Here is a 19,046-nt window from a genome sequence, read left to right as displayed (position 1 = left end):
TTGGAGTGATTTGCCATTTCCTTCTCCAGCTCATTTTACAGATGAGGAAACTGAGGCAAACAGGGTTAAGTGACTTGCCCAGGGTAACACAGCTAGTACGTGTCTGAGGCCAGGTCTGAGATTTGAACTCATGAAGATTTTAACCTTCCTTACTCTAAGCCCAGTACTCTATCTACCACCTAAGCTACCCATTTGATAGTCCTTTGATAGGCTCTCTCAGGAATGGGATAGAAAGAAAATGATGAAATCACTTAGCTGGTGGATTGAATGAATTGTCCATCTGTGGAACTGAAGAGGTTTACCTACAATTCCCAGAAAAATCTTAAAACTTTTAGATTCCTTGTAGACTTACTTATCTCTCTTTGACATCTTTCCTCCCCTGCCCCAAAAAGAACCTGACTTCAGTTTTGTTTACTGGTTCCAGGAAACCCTTAAAGTTTTAGAAACTGCCTTATTTCCCTTTAAAAGCCCTTTGAAAGCAAACTTCCCCTTCCAGCTCCCTTCATTATCTATTCTCATTGTCTGTTCAAATCACTCAGACATTCCAAACAAATTCTCACCTGGTCCCTTTTCCAAACGGTCCACCTCCCCCATCTACTGGCTTTCCCATTGTTTTGCCTTCCTGGCCATTCCCACCCTTAATCCTAGCTAGGTGCCAGTGTTCCTTTCACCCCAGCTTGCTGGCCACTCCCATCCAGATCTCCCTAGACCCTTTCTCCTCTCACCCCAAAATGCTTGGCAACTCCTTAGACCCCTCCTCCTGTCACTCCAAGCTGCTTGGCCACTTCTTAGACCCCTCCTCCCTCAGTCTGTACTTAAGGTTCACCTTTCCCCCATTCTGATGCTGAGCTATTCTCAAACCTAGAAGCTGACACCCCTCATGCCCGCTCATTCTAATGGGCATCACGTGGCCTATCTACCCCAGCCCCAACTCAGACGCTGGGAATTTCTCATGCCCCTAGAGGATGAGACCCTATGCCCTCCTGTAAAGGGTGTCACCTGGCCTGACCACCTTAGCCCAAGCCCCCACTCAGACACTGAGCTTTCTAGACTGCCTCATGCCGCACCTGACCACCTTAAACCCCATTTTAGATCACTGATGTTTGGGTTCCTTTGGAGTTTGGCCTACATGCTATATTTTTAATAAACTTTTTCTCTGGCTGGAAGAAGATCTGAGTTGAATTCATTCAGGCAGATCTGCGCCACGATCTGGGCTTCTTCCCGCAATCTTGGGGTGCCTCTATGCATCTAAGAGCACCCCAAACCCCCCCCTTTCAGAACAACTCAGATATATTATACTCACTTGGTGGTCATTGGTACTTCAAGCATGAGGGACAAACAATAATCTGTGAGTACTAATAGCTGCCCCCTATGCACCCAACTGGCTATTTTGAGTTGGGCAGGGTTCCTCCTCCTCCTCCTTCTCCTCCTTCTCCTTCTCCTTCTGTCCTTCTGTCCACATGGTGAGTCAAACTCTACATGTGGATGCTCTGTCCAAAGGAATATAAGTTTTGATTGCTTATACTTTGAAAGAAATCTTGGGACTTTGGGACTAGAGTCTTTTTTTTCTCCCTATTTATTTATTCTATTATTATTTTTTCAAAAAGCTGGGACAAATAACTCTTTTGTCTCAGTAATTTCATTTGTGATTTATTGAAATATAGCTCTGAAAAAACAGGCTTTGAAAAAGCCCATTGTGATTCAAATGGAGCTACTTGACTTCTTTAAATCCAAATCACTCTGGCTTTCATTGATTGGCCAATAATAGGTCCCAGCCCACTTTTTGGGTTTTGATGACTCAGAGTGAGGGTAAATAGCAATTGTTTTCTGTTCCCACCTGAAACTGAGGGTCTTTCTTTCCCCAGATTGATTCTTTTGGGAAGGCAAACAGGTTATCTTTTTTTTTTTTTTTGTGAGGTAATCATGGTTAAGTGACTTGCCTAGGGTCACACAGGCCGGATTTGAACTCAGATCCTCCTGACTCCAAAGCTAGAGCTCTATCCACTGCACCACCTAGCTTCCCCCTTTTCTTACCTAGCCTTTAATCACTGAATGAGCAGTTTTGTCTGACAAACTGAGACCTGGAAAAGACCTTAGCTTAAAAAGGCCAAGGTCTTCCACTGTATCCTGGGTCATCGCCAGTCATTTTGACTTATGTTTTACCACTGGACCCCATGACTCTGGAGGAGAGAGTAAGGCTGATGACTTTGCATAGCCCTGCCTCACTTAAATCCGATGTACTTGCAACTCAAGAGTCAGCCTCCTGATGTCCTCGGTTCTCATCAGACAAACAGCATCAACAACAACTCCTTTAGTAAATCATAACTACAATCACCCCCTGCCTTTCTGGTGGGAAGGGAACAATTGCTGATTTGGGCTCCTGAACCTACTGCAGTGGCCCAAGGATCAATGACTTACATTACCTAATGGTAGATTATTATCATACGAGAAGGGAGCATTTGAGCTGAGCTTTGAAGGAAGCTTGGGATTCTACAGGAAGGGGGTGTGTTCCAGGTATGGAGGCTAGTCTGCAAAGGCTTGGCAAGAGGAGATGGAACATCAAATATAGGAAATAGCATGTGTGCCCATTGGCTGAAATATAGAGTGCATGAAGGAGAAAGTAAGGTACGTAAGAAAGATAGGATGAAGGAAGATTGTGAAAGGCTTTGCCAGCCAAATACCAGAGTTTGTATTTTATCCTAAAGTCGAAGAGGAGCTACTTTTTATGACCCAGTTGAAACTGTGTTTTGGGAATATCCCAGCTATGGAAGATGGACTAGAGAGGGAAGATAGTCAAAGAGACCAGTTAGAAGGCCATTACAATAGTCATGATGAGAAACAATGAGGGCCTGAACTGGGGTGGTGGCTGTGTAAAGTGGAGATAAGGGGACAGAGTTCCTTGAGATATCTTATTCATGTTGTTGTGACCCCATTTGGGGTTTTCTTGGCAAAGATGCTGGATGGTTTGCCGTTTCCTTCTCCAGCTCAATTGTACAGATGAAGAACTCAGGCAAACAGAGTTAAGTGACTTGCCCAGGGACACACAGCTACTAAGTGTCTGAGTCAAATTTGAATTCAGGAAGACTCATCTTCCTGACTCCAGCACTCTATCCACTGCACCATCTTTCTGTGCCTGCATTTTATCGATACACAGCATGATACAGGGGAGACAGTGTGGATTTGGAGTCAAGAAGACCTAAGTTTGAATCTTGGTTCTAATACTTATTAGCTGTGTGACCTCCAGCAAACCACTTTTCTCTAGTTAGTTTGCTCATATGAAAAACAAGGAGAGTTGAAGAACTTTTTCTCCAAAAGAGGTCAATTGATATTCAGAAGAATTGCAATAAAAAAACCATAGGAAAGATCGTTCCAAATCTCTATAAGAGAAATGCAAATTTAAACAACTTGATGAGATCAAAGATTTGAGTGTTTTGAGTACCTCAGTACTTAGTCACATAATCAATCAATCAATCAACAAGCTTTAAGAAGTATTTACTGGGTGCCAAGCACTATGTTAACATATCAGTTACTTTTTTGTGTTGTTCAGTTGTTCAGTTGTTCAGTTGTGTCCTACTCTTCTGACCCCATGGACTAGCATGTCAGGCCCTCCTATCCTCCACTATCTTTTGGAGTGTGTTCAAGTTCATGTTCATTGTTCCCATGATACTATCTATTTATTTCATCCTCTGTCATCCCCTTTTCTTTTTGTCTTCAATCTTTCTCAACATCAGGGTCTTTTTCAATGAGTCTTGTCTTCTTATTTGTGGTCAAAGTATTTAAGCTTCAGCTTCAGTATTTGACCGTCTAGTGAAAAGCCTGAATTAATTTCATTAAGCATTACAGGACAAAGCAAAACAGGTTCCTACCCTTAAAGAGTTTACATTCTAATAAGGGAGGCAACATATATAAATGTAGATTATTATAAGAAAATGTGTAGAGACCAGAAGAGGTAGGGACTGATTTTGGCTGGGGATTAGGGGTGATTTCATGGAGGTGACACTTCAGCTGGTGAATTTGGGGAATGGCAAAAAGCATAGTTTGACTGGAGTATAAGGTGAATAACTGGAGTAGATCTTACAGAAAACTTTGAAATTAATCTTTATATGACAATAATACCTGCAGGTTTATATAATTTAAAATTATTTTAATAAAAGTAAAATATTTGAGTTGCCCTTTCTAAAACTAGAAAGGCAAATTGGAACAAGATTGTCTGGGGTGGCAAAAGCTAAGGATTTTTAGACTTTTAAGCAAAGGGCAACATCTTAAGGTTTTTGGATAGGGATGTGGTTGCTAGACTGTTATTAGTACTGTATATAATGAGGAAGATACAATCAAGTATCATTATATAGATGAACTACAGCAGGGAGGGCCTAGAGGCTGGGTGCCCAGGCAGGAATTTACTTAGGATCTTAGATTTAGGGCTGAAAGTGATCTTAGAGGCCAAGGAGCCCAATGCCCTCATTTTACAAATAAGGAAACTGAGACACAGAGAGGTTGAATGACTTGATCAGGGTCACAGCTAGTTAGTGTCTGAGATGGGATTCCAAGCAGAGTGCTCTATCTCAATAGTGTAGGCATAAGTGCTTGGGACCTAACTACTGAGGAATGCAAAAGAGATTACTTATTGAGCCATTATTTTATTAAGGATTTAATGTGGGTTCCCAAGTTAGGGTTTTTAATCCCTACATAAAAGAAATAGTCCTTTAAAGATATAAAAATGGATTACTGCATTCTGATGCGGTGCAGTTTGATGTTCAGAGTCTGTTTAAATAGGCTTCATTAATTAGCCTGATTTTGTTAAGCAGACTTTGCTAAAAAACCAAACCAAACAATTTAGTTTGGTTTTTTTCTAAAGATTATCACAGACTCTAGATAGGGTACCTATCACAGAACTTTTTTTAAAAAATTATTTGGATAACTGTATTTCAATATAATTGATTTCTTTTGTAATCCTGTGTATTTTATTTTATGTATTTAAAAACATCATTTTGACGAGGGAGTCCATAGGCTTCACTAGATTGTCAAAGGGGTCTATACCCCCAAAGGCTTAAGAACCTGTTCTGGAAGAAACAGGAAAGGACGTAATTTCAACACCTTTTAAGGTAAGGGAGGGGTGGGCCTTTGCCTTGGACTAACTAGCCAATCAGGTGCTTCCACTGCTTCTTCAAGCCATTTCCGGGATCTCCCACCTTTTATTTTTTCTGCTGGTGGCCTGGTGAGTAGTTAGTTCTTAGGGGGGTCTTTTCAATCCGTTTTGAGCCTGGGTTTTGGGGAACCATCCACTCTTGCTTTCACTTCCTGATGCTAGCTGGAAGCAAGATTAGACCTTGGGAAGTCGTGAGAAAGCATGGGGGTGGTATGGAGTTTTAGCCTGGGAGGGGGAAAGCTGAGGCAGGCCTTGGGGCTGCTTCTTAGCCAGGGCTCTGCTGGCGGCGACCTGGAGGCTTCCAAGGGACAGAGAACTAACTGCACAGACAACATTTATGAACAGCTAGGGGCCTGGGATTGCTCGCTTTTTATGGCAGGTGCTGCATCAAGCTAATGTTGCCTATGTGCCAGAGGGCATGCAGATTTGAGCCTGAATCAGGATTCTGACCTTGCCCGCCTGGTCACCTTTTCCGGTTCCATCCATGTGACTGCAAGGTGGGTGAGGAGGAGGGCAGGGAATGCTTCTTTATTTAATTAACACTTTAAAATTTTATTTGATCGTTATTATAACCTTTGTGCTGCTAATAGTATTTGGGCAGGATTGGGGGAGACAGGGTTTCATTGTGCCTTGGAGATAAGAGGAACCCTTGGAAGGGTGTCTTTTGAAAACTCGAGTTGTGAACTACAATTTAGATCGCTAGCTTCTGTGCCCCAATACCTTGATTGGCACGAATGGGGTTGGCCTTAAATTTCATTTTATCCCAGCCACATTTTCTCTCTTAATCAGTTTGATTAGGAATGAGTATTGTGATTTTTATAAAAGACAGAATGGCTGAGAAACATTGACTAGATTCTTAATAAATGTCTCTTCATTGATTGATGTGAAATATCTGGTGATGTATGAGAAGTGTGATGGTTTCTGGGGTTTCTGTTAGCCATTCTAATTTTCTGGCCTGGACAGGGCTTTGTTTGGGTGTGTTAGCTTTTTCCTTAAAACTATTTCTGGTGGTTATTTTTCATAACAGTTTATGCTGTGAAAAGTGTAGATTTTGGGGGGTGTGGGGGGCGCATCCTGTGCTGACAGAAAATTAATAAACATCTTTAAAATATACCCTGGACTACATACAGAGTCAAACTGTACTGACAACCCTTAATACAGATCTTTTTGCCAACAGCTACTCTCTTTTAAATATGGGTCAGTTTATCTTGCGGTTAGTGCTTTTGATGAGGGTAAGAGAGGAATGAGAATACTGGGCTTTGTGCCTTTAAGAAGAAACCATGTGGCCTCTGACTTCTCTGGCAGGTCTGCAGGCAGTAATGCTACCTCCCGAGATCTTTTATATAAAAATTGTGGTAGTGGGTGAGTAAATAATTAAGTGGTTTTTTTTTAAGCATTTATTTGAGGTTGTAACTGAAGCTTAGGATGCTAAGAAGTGGAGAAATAGGCTATTTTTAAGAGGCCTTTTAAAATGGTGGTTGTCATTTTTTTACTGATAAAATGAGATTTGGTTGGTGATTAGTGTTCTCTTAGCAAACAGTTCCCTGCTCAGGTGGAGACTGGAATAGATCTTACAAAAATTGTTTTTCATTTTAAACTATCGACTTTATTTACTGCAGTAATCTACACATCTCTAGGCTGCATAGTGCTTATTACCTAATCTAGAATGGGAAACTAACAGGTGGGGAACACTTCTCATGTTTCACCCCTTTGTTAAAAAATTTTTCCTGATCAAAATCCCTCAGATGCACTTGATTTTAATTTTGTCTTCAGTTGAGAAACAGCATAGTCCCTGGGAAAGTTTTCTGCCATGATGAGCTGCATGTTCAGTCCGTGTTTCACATGATCACTGATTATACACATGCCCTGAGCAGAAACCATATTAAGATTTTAGAGGGTGAGCTGGAGAGGGGAAGGGCACCATTTTTTTTTTAAAATTTTTTTAGGCAATTGGGGTTAAGTGACTTGCACAGCTAGTAAGAGTCAAGTGTTTGGTCTAAGGCTGGATTTGAACTCAGGTCCTCCTGACTGTAGGGCCAGCGTTCTATCCACTGCAGAGCTACCCCTGGGGAAGGGCACCATTGACCATGTTATTCGTTTTTTTTTTTGTTTTGTTTTGTTTTTCAAAAATTACTAAAAAAAACCTCATAGATTAATTTTTCCGACTGCTTCTCATGTCCAGGTATAAATTTAAGTATGAAAGCCACAACTTTTTGTATATCTGCAAGAGAGGAGATAACAGTAAGCCATGCCCCTGATTTTTCCAGTTAGAATTGACTGGTATAGTTCAAATCCTGGCATTCAAGTTCATGTGACCAGTTCTGGATAACAATGGATAACCTTCTGCTTTTGAATTTTAGGTTGAAGATGGATTTGGCTTTTGGTGGAAAGTGGGCTAAATCCTTGACAAGGGAGGAGACATGGCTCTGTGGGCAAAGCTGGGAGGTAGAAGTCCAGCACCAGAAAATCAGAACTTCTTTGCCTCAGGCCCACCATGGACCAAGTTAACCAGGATTGACATTTCTGCATGGGGAGGGCTGAAAGGTAGCATGACTTCAAGTCTGATTGAGGTAAGTAGTAGGATTTGACTTAAGTAGATTTTTTTTTTTTACATTCCCTAATGGATTAACTTGTGTAAATGTTCACCTACCTAATAGGATAGTAAGCTCTTGGTAGCAGGGAATCATTTTGAAAACTTTTGTCCTAGTACTGGGACTCAGGAGATCATTGTTGAATTGAGTTTTAACTTTCTGCCTCAATTTCCTCAAAATGGGGATAATAACAGCACCTACCTTCCAGGGTTGTTGTGAGGATCAAAGGAGATAACTGTAGTGTTTAGCACAGTGTCTAGTATATGCTATATAAATGTTAGCTATTAATATTATTTCACACTGCTGACTCAGGTTGAGCTTTTAGTCCACTAAAAAATTCTCAGCTCTTTCTCAGAACAAGTGCTCACCATGTCTCTCCCATCTTGTATTTGTGCAATTATTTTTTATTTACCCAGGGATAAGACTTCACATTTATCCCTACAGAATTTCATCTTATTTGATTCAGTCCATTGGTCTAATCTGATGGGATCTTTTTATATCCTGATTCTTTTCTACAATGTTAGATCTCCTAAATTTTTGTTATCTTCAGGTTTGAATGAACATGCTGTATTAAATAGTGCAGATCTATTGGAGACTTACTGCCATGTTGAGGTGAACCATTTACTACTACCCACTGAGTCAAGCCAGCCAACCATTTGAGTCTATCTCATTATATTAATGTTTAGGTTATATACTCCTCTATCTTTTCCACAAGAAAAATGAGAGATAATATCTCCAAAAACTTGGCCAAAGCTAGGTAAACTATATAGCCTTTTCCTCATCTAATAAACCTGTCCAAAGAGGAAATCAATTTAGGCTGGCATGGTCAGCTCTTAATAAAATCATTCTGGCTTCCCTTTCTAGATGGTTACCAGCCATCTGTTCTTGAGTCAATCAATCATGCAAGCACTGTCTTAAGCTGGGGATAGATTTAAAAAGAGGCAAAAGACAGTTTCTGCCCTCAAGGAGCTAACAATATAATGGATGATCCATTCTAGAATTCCTCAGAAATTGAAGTGTCAAGTTCATTGTCTTATACTTTGCAGACTTACTATTTTCTTTTTTGAAAATCATCTTGTGGTACCTACCATTTTTTTCATGATCTTTCATCAATCAAATGGAGGTTCAGCAATCACATCTGACAGCAGTGCTTTCCCTTCTACTCAAACTATCTTCTATTTACCCATTACATGTGTACCTTACAGTTGGATATAAGCTCTTTGGCCCTGTGTGACGCTACATGCCTATAATTTCTGCTACCATGGAGGCCGAGCTCAGGAGTTCTGAGCTGTGGTGAGGCTAAAGCCAGTGAAGTGTCCATACTAGGTCCAGCACTAGTATGATGAGCCCCTGAGAATGGGGGCCACCAGGCTGACTAATGTGGGGTGAATTAGTAGAGGTCAGAAATGGGGTGGGTCAGATCTCCCACCCCCAGTGGGATCAGGACCACTCTCTCTGTACTTGCAGTTTGGCTGAGATAGGAGACAAACCTATATCTATACACCCACACACTCTTTTAGGGTACCTACTTGAGGAATTGTTTTTTCTTTTTATCTCCCATAGAATGTAGTCACAGTGGATTTAATAAAATTCTGGTCTGATATGTGAAGATGACAAAATTGAAAGACAATCCCCATATAAATTCCAACAATCAGCTTTTTTTTTTTAATCTTCAAGTTGGTTCATCACTTAAAGGGAAGAAAGTCTGCTGTCCAGTCTGTTTCACGTGATTTAGCTCCATGACACACATGACTTGGGAAGATCTCTATATTGTAGGACAAGGAAACCTTGCATGTTGCCATCTTGTGGCATAATTAAGAACTACATGGTACTATCTCATTTTGTCTATATAAATAGGGAAAGTTTTCAATTTATAGAGAGTGGCACTGCTTGACATATAGTAGGCATTTATTAAATGTTCTTCGGTAAAGCATCTTGGGTACGGATGACAGCAGCACTTGGATTAACAAAACTGAAAGAAACTATTAAAATCTTTGACTATTGAAAAGTAACTTACTTGAATACTGAATTTTACTGAATAAAAGTGGTTCATTGCTTGCTGGGTCTTATGGATATATATTAGTATTCCAAAGTGTGCTGTCTTTGCTCAGGCATATTAAACTTATACCTTTAGAATTTTTAGGTAACCTTACATTTGGCTCTTCATGGCCAATGAGTCATTATTGAACATTGACTCAAGTTAAAAAGCATGTCAAGAAAGTGGCTGAAATTTCTTTGAAACGATTTTTATGATTTAAAGGAGGGTGTGGTACAGTGCAGTTTAATGTAAATATATATCTATCAGTATAGTCTCATTTCCATATATGTGGTCTCATTTCCTAGACTCTTCAGAGAGCTGTGCACAGTTTTAATGTGCGTGACTGTAAGGCAGAAGCTGCACATAGTATCAGAGGTGAGTTAAAATGAAAAGTGTCTGCCTTTTACTTGGATCAGACATCCTGCGGCTCAGTGGGGAGGGGAGGTAGCACTCAGTTAAACTGTCTACATTATAAGCAGCGTGGGATTGTTTCACATTCTCCTGTCCTCCAGCCCTGGAGCTTTTCACACTTTGTTGCATTGAATGAGTAGATGATATATCTGGATGAGTGAGAAACATTTTTTTCCCATCTGAAGCTAGAGGCCTTATTTTGAGGTAGGTTTTCCAGTTCAAGGGACACCACTAGAAAAGCAATCATAGTTACTGGTCATACACATAATGTCTGCCATGATGAAATGCATTTTTCAGTCCGTGTTTCAGCTGATTACCCTGATTGCATGCATACTCTGAGCAGACTAGAGCCAGAAGTGAACATTTTAGAAAAGGTGGTTGGTTTTGTAATGCTTATTTCTGAGTTTGATATTTAGAAGGAATAAGTAAATGAAAGAAAAAGCATTAAGTACTTACGTGTTAGGCACCTTGCTAAATGCTGGGGAAACATATGACCTTGACAAACATCAATAATCATGAACCTTTTCATATTCATGTGATGGTGAGAAACCAAATCTTAGAAAAATATGTATTAAATTTAATGTGTTAAATGTTTCACTGACACTTTTTGGTCACTACTGTCACTCGCATATAAAAAATGAATACTACAATAGTCAAGCAAAACAAATCCATATGTTGCTCATGTCTGAAAATGTAAGACTTAATCTGCATGTTTATTCTGTTACCTCTGCCAAGAAGTGGAAGCTTATTTTGTCATCAGTTTTCTGTAGTCTCAAGTCACCATTTTGTCAATATTCTTTATTAATAGAGTAAGCGAACCCTTTGAGGGAAGGTGGGCTTGGCTAGTTTACCTCATTTATATTTTTGGAGGGGAATCAAGTTGGGATGCTATATATGAAGGTGGTCTCACATATTCTTAAAGGAAAATGATGAATCTTAGTACTAAGTAATTTTTTGTAGCTTTTGGCCTTTTCTTTTGCAGAGAAGACACTGAAGCTGTAGCCAAATTCACTTTGTCCACCTGGAGAGGTTAGTGGTAGAAGCCATGATTGAACAGCCTACTGACAGAAGCTTAGTTTCTCTTTATGGTAAGATTTTTGTTCACATTTAAAGAAAAACTATTCATTGAATGTTTTATCCTTGTAAGCTTAAATTGGATAGAGCCAAGAAGTTGGGTGGCACTGGATCTCAGAGGCCCCCTCACCTGCAGCAGAGCCAAGTCCTTGATGTTACATACTGATGCTAGTTTGGATGGCTTTTGGGAGAATTATTCTATCCAGGAAGTGATGGTCACAAAAACTTTGTTGGCAGTCATTAGTAAAAGACTTAATAGTAATGAAACTTGGTAGCCCATACACAAACTATACTTTTTAGTTTTGAAATGGACTGTCACTGAAAAGTTTAGGGTTTACGTGTGTATAACAAAATTTCAAGTATGAATGGACAACCACTGACCAATTGGATTGTTGCCTGCTGGAAATTGCACCATAGTTAAGTATGAAGTGAGTATACACTTAAAAACCAGGAAAAACCAGTATAGGTGCTGATACCCTATGTTGTAGACCTCATGATGCTAAAATTATGTTGATACCTATAGGAAGGATAACAGCTCTATATGAATTTCAGGGAGCTAATTTGTAATTGAACATAATGCAAGCTTTGGGACTGCTACCTGAAGGCATACCCTCCATATATGTGACTTTTATTATATCCTGCAATATAATCTTCACTTCAGTTTATTTCTGGAAGTTTGGCTATGAGGACAAATGCATGATGATGGAATATGTGAAATAATACAAGCAATAAAGTTATATTTGGCCTTTGAGGAATTATTACTGTTAAGACAGTGGCAGAAGTTAGAACTCTTCAATGGAGTCTCATACTGGACTGGCACTAAATCTATATATTGTATTACAAAAGTTGATGCTAACCTGTCAATTTTATGCTCTAGCCATGAAGGCATTTTGTGAAGACTTTTGACATTTGAGTCTTGAGAACTATTGAACTTGAACTACTGAAAGATAATCTTTTTTTTTTAGGGGGAGGGGGTTCATTTTTGATGACCTCAAATGGCAGCTGATGTTTATGTTAAATGTATAACATGTGCTTATTGTGTCCAGAGGAAAGTTTTGTCAGTTTGAGTGGCATACTTAGAAAATGTTAACACTGGCAAACCATTGGAGCTTTGCATGCATGCATTTTTCATTTTTTGAAGGAGACAGTTAAAAACACGAAGCATATACTAAGGGTAAGTTCCCATGGAACCGGAAAAATAAGAAATCAGAGAGCTAATTGACCAAAAAGATTCATGACTTACACCTAAAGTTTATTATAAAAGTATCTTTACTTTTTTTTTTTCATTTATAATGGTTTGTTTGGGAAGCAGAGTTGGGAGAGTAAAAGTGGGTCAAAACAAGAGGGTTTAAAGAAAATAGACATAGGCTGAATATAGATGATTAAAAGGGGCCAGGAACAAAAGAACAGATAGGTACCTTAAACTATTAATTTTTCTTTAGTTGACTGTTTCTTTAAAATCCTTGATGGAATAATCCTAACTTGGCAACAATCACCCCCCCATCCCCAACTTTTTTTTCAATTAAATTTTTTCTCTCTCCCACCTTCTCTTCATCATTGGAAAACAACAGAAACAACATTTGTGTTGTGTGTGTGTGTGTGTATGTATGTATACACACACACACACACACATACACACATTGCTAAGCAAAACAAATTTCTACATTGGCCATATCCAAAAAAAATCTATCCTCCACCCTGAGTCCATCACTGCTGTACAGAGGTGGCTAGCATGCATTGTCATTGGTCCTCTGGCATCGTGGTTGGTCATTGCCTTGATCAGAGTTGTTAAGTTTTTCAAAGTTGGCATTACAATATTGTTATTGTATTGTTCTCATTCCACTCTGTATCAGTTCACGTGAGTCCTCCCATATTTCTATAAAACCATTCCTTTCATTACCCTTTACAGCACAATTCCATTATAGTCATACTCTACAATTATTTAGCCACTTCCCAATTGATAAGTACTTCTTATTTTCCAGCTCTGCCCTTACAAAAAGTACTGCTGTAAATATTTCTGCATATGAGTCCCTTTCCTTCCTGATTTCCTTAAAGTACAGATCTACCAGTGGTACTATCCATCCCTTAATAATTTCCATAGCATGTTAATACTCATTATCTTCATATACTGTATTATAATTTGCTCAGCCATTTTTCAGTTGATGAGTACCCCTTTAGTTTCCAGTTCTTTGTCCGTACAAAAATTATTTTAAAAAAAAGTTATATTTAAGAGCTGTACATTATGGGTTTCCGTTCCTTAGTCTCTTTAGGGGCATAGATAGGACTGGAAGTAGTATTTATTGGGACAAAAGGTGCTTACAGTTTAGTGATTTTTGGGGAAGAATTCCAAATTGTTTTCCAGATAAAGTGGACCAATTTACAACTATCAACAGTGCATTAAATAGTGTGCCATTCAGATGGCGTGAATTAGAATCTCAGTTGCTTTACTTTGCTTTTCTGTCATAGTGATTTGGAGCATTTTTTTTTCCAATCTGGCTCTTGATAGCTTGGATTTCCTCAAACTGTCGGTTCATATCCTTTGACTGTTTTATACATTTTGACAATAGATCTTTATTTTTAAATCTCATTGTATTCTTAGGAAGGTAGTTTTGTTGAGATCCAGATGGCTGTTCCTCTCATTGCTTTGAGTTTTGGCAGTGGGATTTTAGGCCATCACAGATCAAAGCTGGTCTTTCTTCACTCAGGGCACCATTGGATGGATTGGCCATCTGTTAGTGCTTTCTGAAATTTGCGGGGCCAGACATTTATACCTGATCTAATAATATGGGATACTCCTTATAAATGAGGCAGTTGATCTTTTAAATAAAAGGTAACTCAGATATAAATCCTGAGGAAGAGGGCAAGGAACTAGATTGAATTGAACTTAGCAGTTAAAACTTAATTGTGGTGTAGCTTTGTATTATATTTATGTTAACTGAACTATGCACTTACGTGCATTTAATTATTTGAAAGATTGTTTTTTGATTTTGCAAATATTTTTTCCAGAATGAAGATGGATTTTCACCTACAGCTCTAAAAATAGAAACTGACCATTCTCCCCAGAACCACTTAGTACCCAAAATGGATGAATCAGCATAGAAACCTGAGAAAATCCTTAATATTTGCCTTTGACAATTAGCCCTGTAAATTAACAAGCAGTTTTAAAATAAATAGTATTTGAATAATTTTTTAATATTTTTCTTTATTAGATACTTTTAAATGGTACAACTGTGGCTGTAGCTTGTATTTTATAACTTAGAACTTGAAGAGTTCATTACAACTGCATGTCTAACCAGGAGAGTAGATAGAATGAAGTTCCCATAAGTAACTATTTTGTCACTGCCTAATTTGAGCATGGTGTTCCAAGATGGCTGAAATATTTACTTTGTGATATGTGTGTGTGTCAGTATGTGTACACATGTGTATGTAACAAAAGTTTAGTTTAGGAATTACTTTTTTTTTTTTCTTGGCAGTTGGGGTTAAGTGACTTGCCCAGGGTCACACAGCCAGTACATGTCAAGTGTTTGGTCTGAGGCCGGATTTGAACTCAGGTCCTTATGACTTCAGGGCCAGTGTTCTATCCACTGTGCCACCTAGCTGCCCTATAGGAATTATTTTCTATCCATGTGAGCGAGTTAGCTATTGGTGCATGAAAGATTTACTTAATGTTCACTAGGAAACTTTCCCATCTTAACATACATACTTAGCAGCCTTCCTGTATGTTTTATGTAAGATTAAGTAGCATAGAAGATTTTCAGAAGGCTATTCATTTGTCTTTGGTCCCTGTTGAACAAGGACAAATTTGGATATTCTCAAAAGTAAGTGTTGAAAATTAGGTTAAACTTGTCAATTGACATTTAGTATTCAACAAATTTTTTTAATGACCAAATTGCCTTTGTCAGAGTAATTTAGGGAGTTGGAAAATTTTAAAGACAATTTCAAATTAGTAAAAAGAATTACAACAAAGGATTTTTGCTTCCCCCAAAGTCCTGCTGGTGCTACTTTACAACACTTATAGTTAAATATTATGAGGGTCTTGGTTTGTATTGCTTGTCTCTTTCAATGCCCCCATGGCCATTCTTGTTTATTGTATTTATTTATAAAATAAAATTTTTAAAAGCCCTTCATGTTGCCAGTTGATCTCTACAAATATTTTTAACTGCTATATTTGAGAAAATGTGCACATGAGTGACATCACATGCTTACTGAAATTGAAGTAACTAACAGGTTGAACCTCTCCCTTTGCTGCAGCTGAAAGGTTCTACTCTCAGCTATATGGAAGATGGGACAAGAGAGACTAGAGACAGTTAAATTACAAGCTACTGCAATAGTCCAGGGCCTGAACTAGGATAGTTCCCATGAGAAGGAGATGATGAAAACTTTGTTGTGGAGGTAGAGTTGACAAATACCTGATTGAATATGAGGATAAGGGTGGCAAGGGAGAGTGAAAAATTGTTTTTGAACATGGGTGATATTGGTGGCCTCAAGAGAAAAGTCTGGAGGAGGGATGGATTTTTTTTTTTTTGAAAGGGCAGATGAGACGAATTCTGTTTTGGACATGTTGATTTTGAAGAATCACTTGGCCATCCAGGTAGAGATCTTCAGCAGGTGATTGGTGATGTAGGAATGGTGTTCAGGATATGTGGGCTAGATGTATAGATTTAGGAGTCATCTGAAGAAACAAATGAACTGATACATGAAATTACAAAGGTAGCTAATGTAGAAAAAGAACAGGACTCAGATCTAAGCTTTGGGATGAGGAGACATGGGATCAAGAGCACACGCAAAGGATAAAACTTTTTTTTTTTTTTTTTTAGGCAATTGGGGTTAAGTGACTTGCCCAAGGTCACACAGCTAGTAAGTGTTAAGTGTTTGATCAGAGGCCAGATTTGAACTCGGGGCCGGTGCTCTATCCACTGTGCCACCTAGCTGCCCCAAGGATAAAACTCTTGACACAAAGAACTACTTCCTCTTCAAAGACAGAACAAAGGAAGTAGGGTAAGCTGTAGAGGAGTTCTGAGTTACTTTTTGAAATAGTTTAATAAGTAGGATTGGAAGTTACTGCTGAGAGAGGGGATGTGGAGTGTCTTAAAGAACACTCAAGGAGAAGGTAGGTTTGGAACAACTGCTGAGGGATGTTTGATAAATTGGGAAAAGAAAATGACTTCTCTGAAGTGGTAGAGGTGACATCTCTGGAAGTTCACCTCCAGAGGCTGTTAAGAGGATGGCAAGGAGAATGGAAATCATGCCATTCAACGTTTGCAGGATCTCTAATCTACTTAACTCATCCAGAATCACCAGTCTCTACCTGCAAGGCCCATTGGCATATCAAACTGTGTCTGAAGCAGAATTATCTACCCTTACAAACAAAAACAGCTCTCAAAATTTCCTTTTGTTTTGTTTTGGCATCACCATCCTTCCATTCTTGTCACATCCAGGTTTACAAATTCCTAATCATCCTTAATTCACTATCTCATTCTCATAGCCACCATTTTAGTTCAGGTCCTTATCTTTGCTTGCCTGGAGTATTTGCAGTGTTTTCCTAACTGGTCTCCTTGCCTCTTTTTCTCTCCAAATAGCTGCCAAAATATCTTCCTAAAGTGCAAGTCTGACTATCCTGCAAGAAGTTTAAATAGTTCCTTATGGGAATACTAGGTAGTGAAGTGTATAGCATGCTGGGCCTGGAATCAGAAAGACTCGACTTCCTGGGTTCAAATTTGGCCTCAGAAACTTATTAGCTGTGTGAGGCAATCATTTGCCTCAATTTCCTTATCTGGAAAATGAGCTGGAGAAGGAATTGGCAAACCACTCCAGTGTCTAGTAAGATGTGACTGAACAAATTTACCATTTCAGGTTTATTTCAATAGTACAATAAAGAACAATTCAAGCATCTTATGGCTAAACTGGTCTATTTCTGTTCCTTAATTTGGCAATCCATCTCCTACCCCGATATCCTTGCACTGACACCTATACCTCAAATGCACACGCTTTTCACTTCCATTTCTTAAAATCATTAGTTTCGCTGAAAGATTGATGCAAGTATCATTTTTTGAAAGGATGCCTTTCTTGATCACTTTAGTTCTAAGTACATGCTATCTCCCTCATTAAATTATCTCATATTTACTTGTCTTTGTAAATGTGATGCTCCAAATAGATTATAAACTTCTTGAGCACATTTAGTCTTTGTACCCTCAGGGGCCTAGTGCAGAGCCTTGCTCTAGATACTAGATTAAGTAGATACTTAATGATTTAGTTGGATTGAGATTAGGGAACAAGAGCTGATTGATAGAGCTCTAAGAGACTACAGTTGTAACATTTTATGCTATCTCAAGATCTTTCATATAAATACCCTGTAAGCTTTACTCCCAAATATTTATCCCAAGGCCTCTTAAACTTGTTAACAAACTTAAAAATCAGCTTCTGATTGCATTCATGGTATATGAGACATCTGCTAAACCTGTTTTGTCATCTAAGTAACCCTAACTCACTTGGAAAAGTGTTTTTAAAGCCTTAACTATAACCACCTGCAAACTGACTCAAATGTTTTGGAAATCTTCATTTTAGTTTTTAAACCCATTATGTACATTGTTCAACCAGCTTATGTATTTGGTCATGGGAAGCTCCTGCTTTTGAATTTCCCATCAATTTTATATTTTACAAATGATACTACCAATTAAAAAAAAATTATCCATTAACTCATGAAGTGAGAAATTATCATGAAAGCACAAATACAACTCATCAGCAACGTGACATTCCATCTTCCATCCTCTGTTTTCCTTCAAGTCCCAGCTAAAATTCCCTTTTATAAGAAGGCATTCTTGCTTCCCCCTTAATAGCAGTGCCTTCCATCTATGATTATCTCTGATTTATTCTGTGTATATCTCTTGGTACTGCATTGTTTGCATGTTTTCTCATGCTTCTTGAGAGCAGAGGCTATTTTTTCAGCTGTCTTTGTACCCTGTGCTTAGCACAGTGCCCGGTACGTAGTTGTTCTGTGCTGTCGGACCCAGTTGAAGTTTTCTTGGCAAAGATGCTGGAGTGGTTTGCCATTTTTTCTCCAGCACATTTTACGGAAGAGAAACTCAAGCAAAAAGGGTTAAATGACTTGGCCAGGGTCACACAGCTAGTAAGCTTCTGAGGCTAGATTTGAACTCAGGAAGAGGAGTCTTCCTGACTCCAAGCCCAACACTATCCACTGCCACACCTAGCTGCCCCTAGTATACAGCAGTGCTTAATAAATGCTTGTAGATGACTTAGAAAAAAAATTGTGGCATATAATTAGGAGAATTTTACTAATCTAGTTACTGGAGTTTTGCTAGGTCTAGGTTTTAGTTTTGGCTGAGTCACTTCCTGGCTATTTGATTACCTTAAACAAATCACCCTAATATCCTTCCTCAACTATAAAATTAGAGGGTGATACTAGATAATCTCCAACGTCCCTTTCCAGATCTAAAATTCTATGTTGGGATGACTTGCTCTATAAACATGTTGCTACCCTTGGTAATAAGCCATATAAATAGTATTACATAAACTTGTCACTAGCATCAGTCATGGATACAAATAAGTACAGAACAATCTGTTACAGATTTTAGCAGGAAAAACAGGCTGTATAAAACGAAAATTCAAGGCAATATCTATACATATACTGCCTTGAATTTTTGAATATATATACATATCTCAAATGAGTGCTTCAGGATGTCAATACAAAGAACATCTATTATGCTTATACCTGAGATGCAAAAATAAACTAACCAAGTTAGGGTAATGTCACAGATAGTGAGATTTG

General features: G+C 38.7%; 1 long non-coding RNA gene and 3 other non-coding genes across 6 annotated transcripts; all 4 read left to right on the top strand.

Moving 5' to 3' along the window:
• Nucleotides 1–5,137: 5,137 nt before the first annotated feature.
• On the top strand, nucleotides 5,138–14,453 carry LOC114028791. 3 transcript variants are annotated; one of them, XR_003567409.1, is made up of 6 exons: nucleotides 5,182–5,215; nucleotides 5,560–5,643; nucleotides 7,507–7,716; nucleotides 10,081–10,150; nucleotides 11,169–11,274; nucleotides 14,267–14,453. It is a non-coding gene; the product is annotated as an uncharacterized LOC114028791 (long non-coding RNA). The 3 variants fall into 3 exon arrangements; XR_003567410.1 differs by lacking the exon at nucleotides 5,560–5,643 and having other exon boundaries at nucleotides 5,138–5,215; XR_003567408.1 differs by lacking the exon at nucleotides 5,182–5,215 and having other exon boundaries at nucleotides 5,238–5,643.
• LOC114028868 lies at nucleotides 6,949–7,023 on the top strand. Its single transcript, XR_003567416.1, has one exon. It is a non-coding gene; the product is annotated as a small nucleolar RNA SNORD126 (small nucleolar RNA).
• LOC114028867 lies at nucleotides 10,455–10,532 on the top strand. Its single transcript, XR_003567415.1, has one exon. It is a non-coding gene; the product is annotated as a small nucleolar RNA SNORD126 (small nucleolar RNA).
• On the top strand, nucleotides 13,882–14,027 carry LOC114028872. Its single transcript, XR_003567420.1, has one exon. It is a non-coding gene; the product is annotated as a small nucleolar RNA SNORA79 (small nucleolar RNA).
• Nucleotides 14,454–19,046: the final 4,593 nt, after the last annotated feature.

The sequence above is a fragment of the Vombatus ursinus genome, unplaced genomic scaffold (genome assembly GCF_900497805.2).
Source record: "Vombatus ursinus unplaced genomic scaffold, bare-nosed wombat genome assembly UNPS02014894.1, whole genome shotgun sequence".
In the NCBI taxonomy this organism is placed as follows: domain Eukaryota; kingdom Metazoa; phylum Chordata; class Mammalia; order Diprotodontia; family Vombatidae; genus Vombatus; species Vombatus ursinus.
The sequence above is the reverse complement of the archived record's forward strand: the minus strand, read 5'-3'. Positions and strand labels throughout refer to the sequence as shown.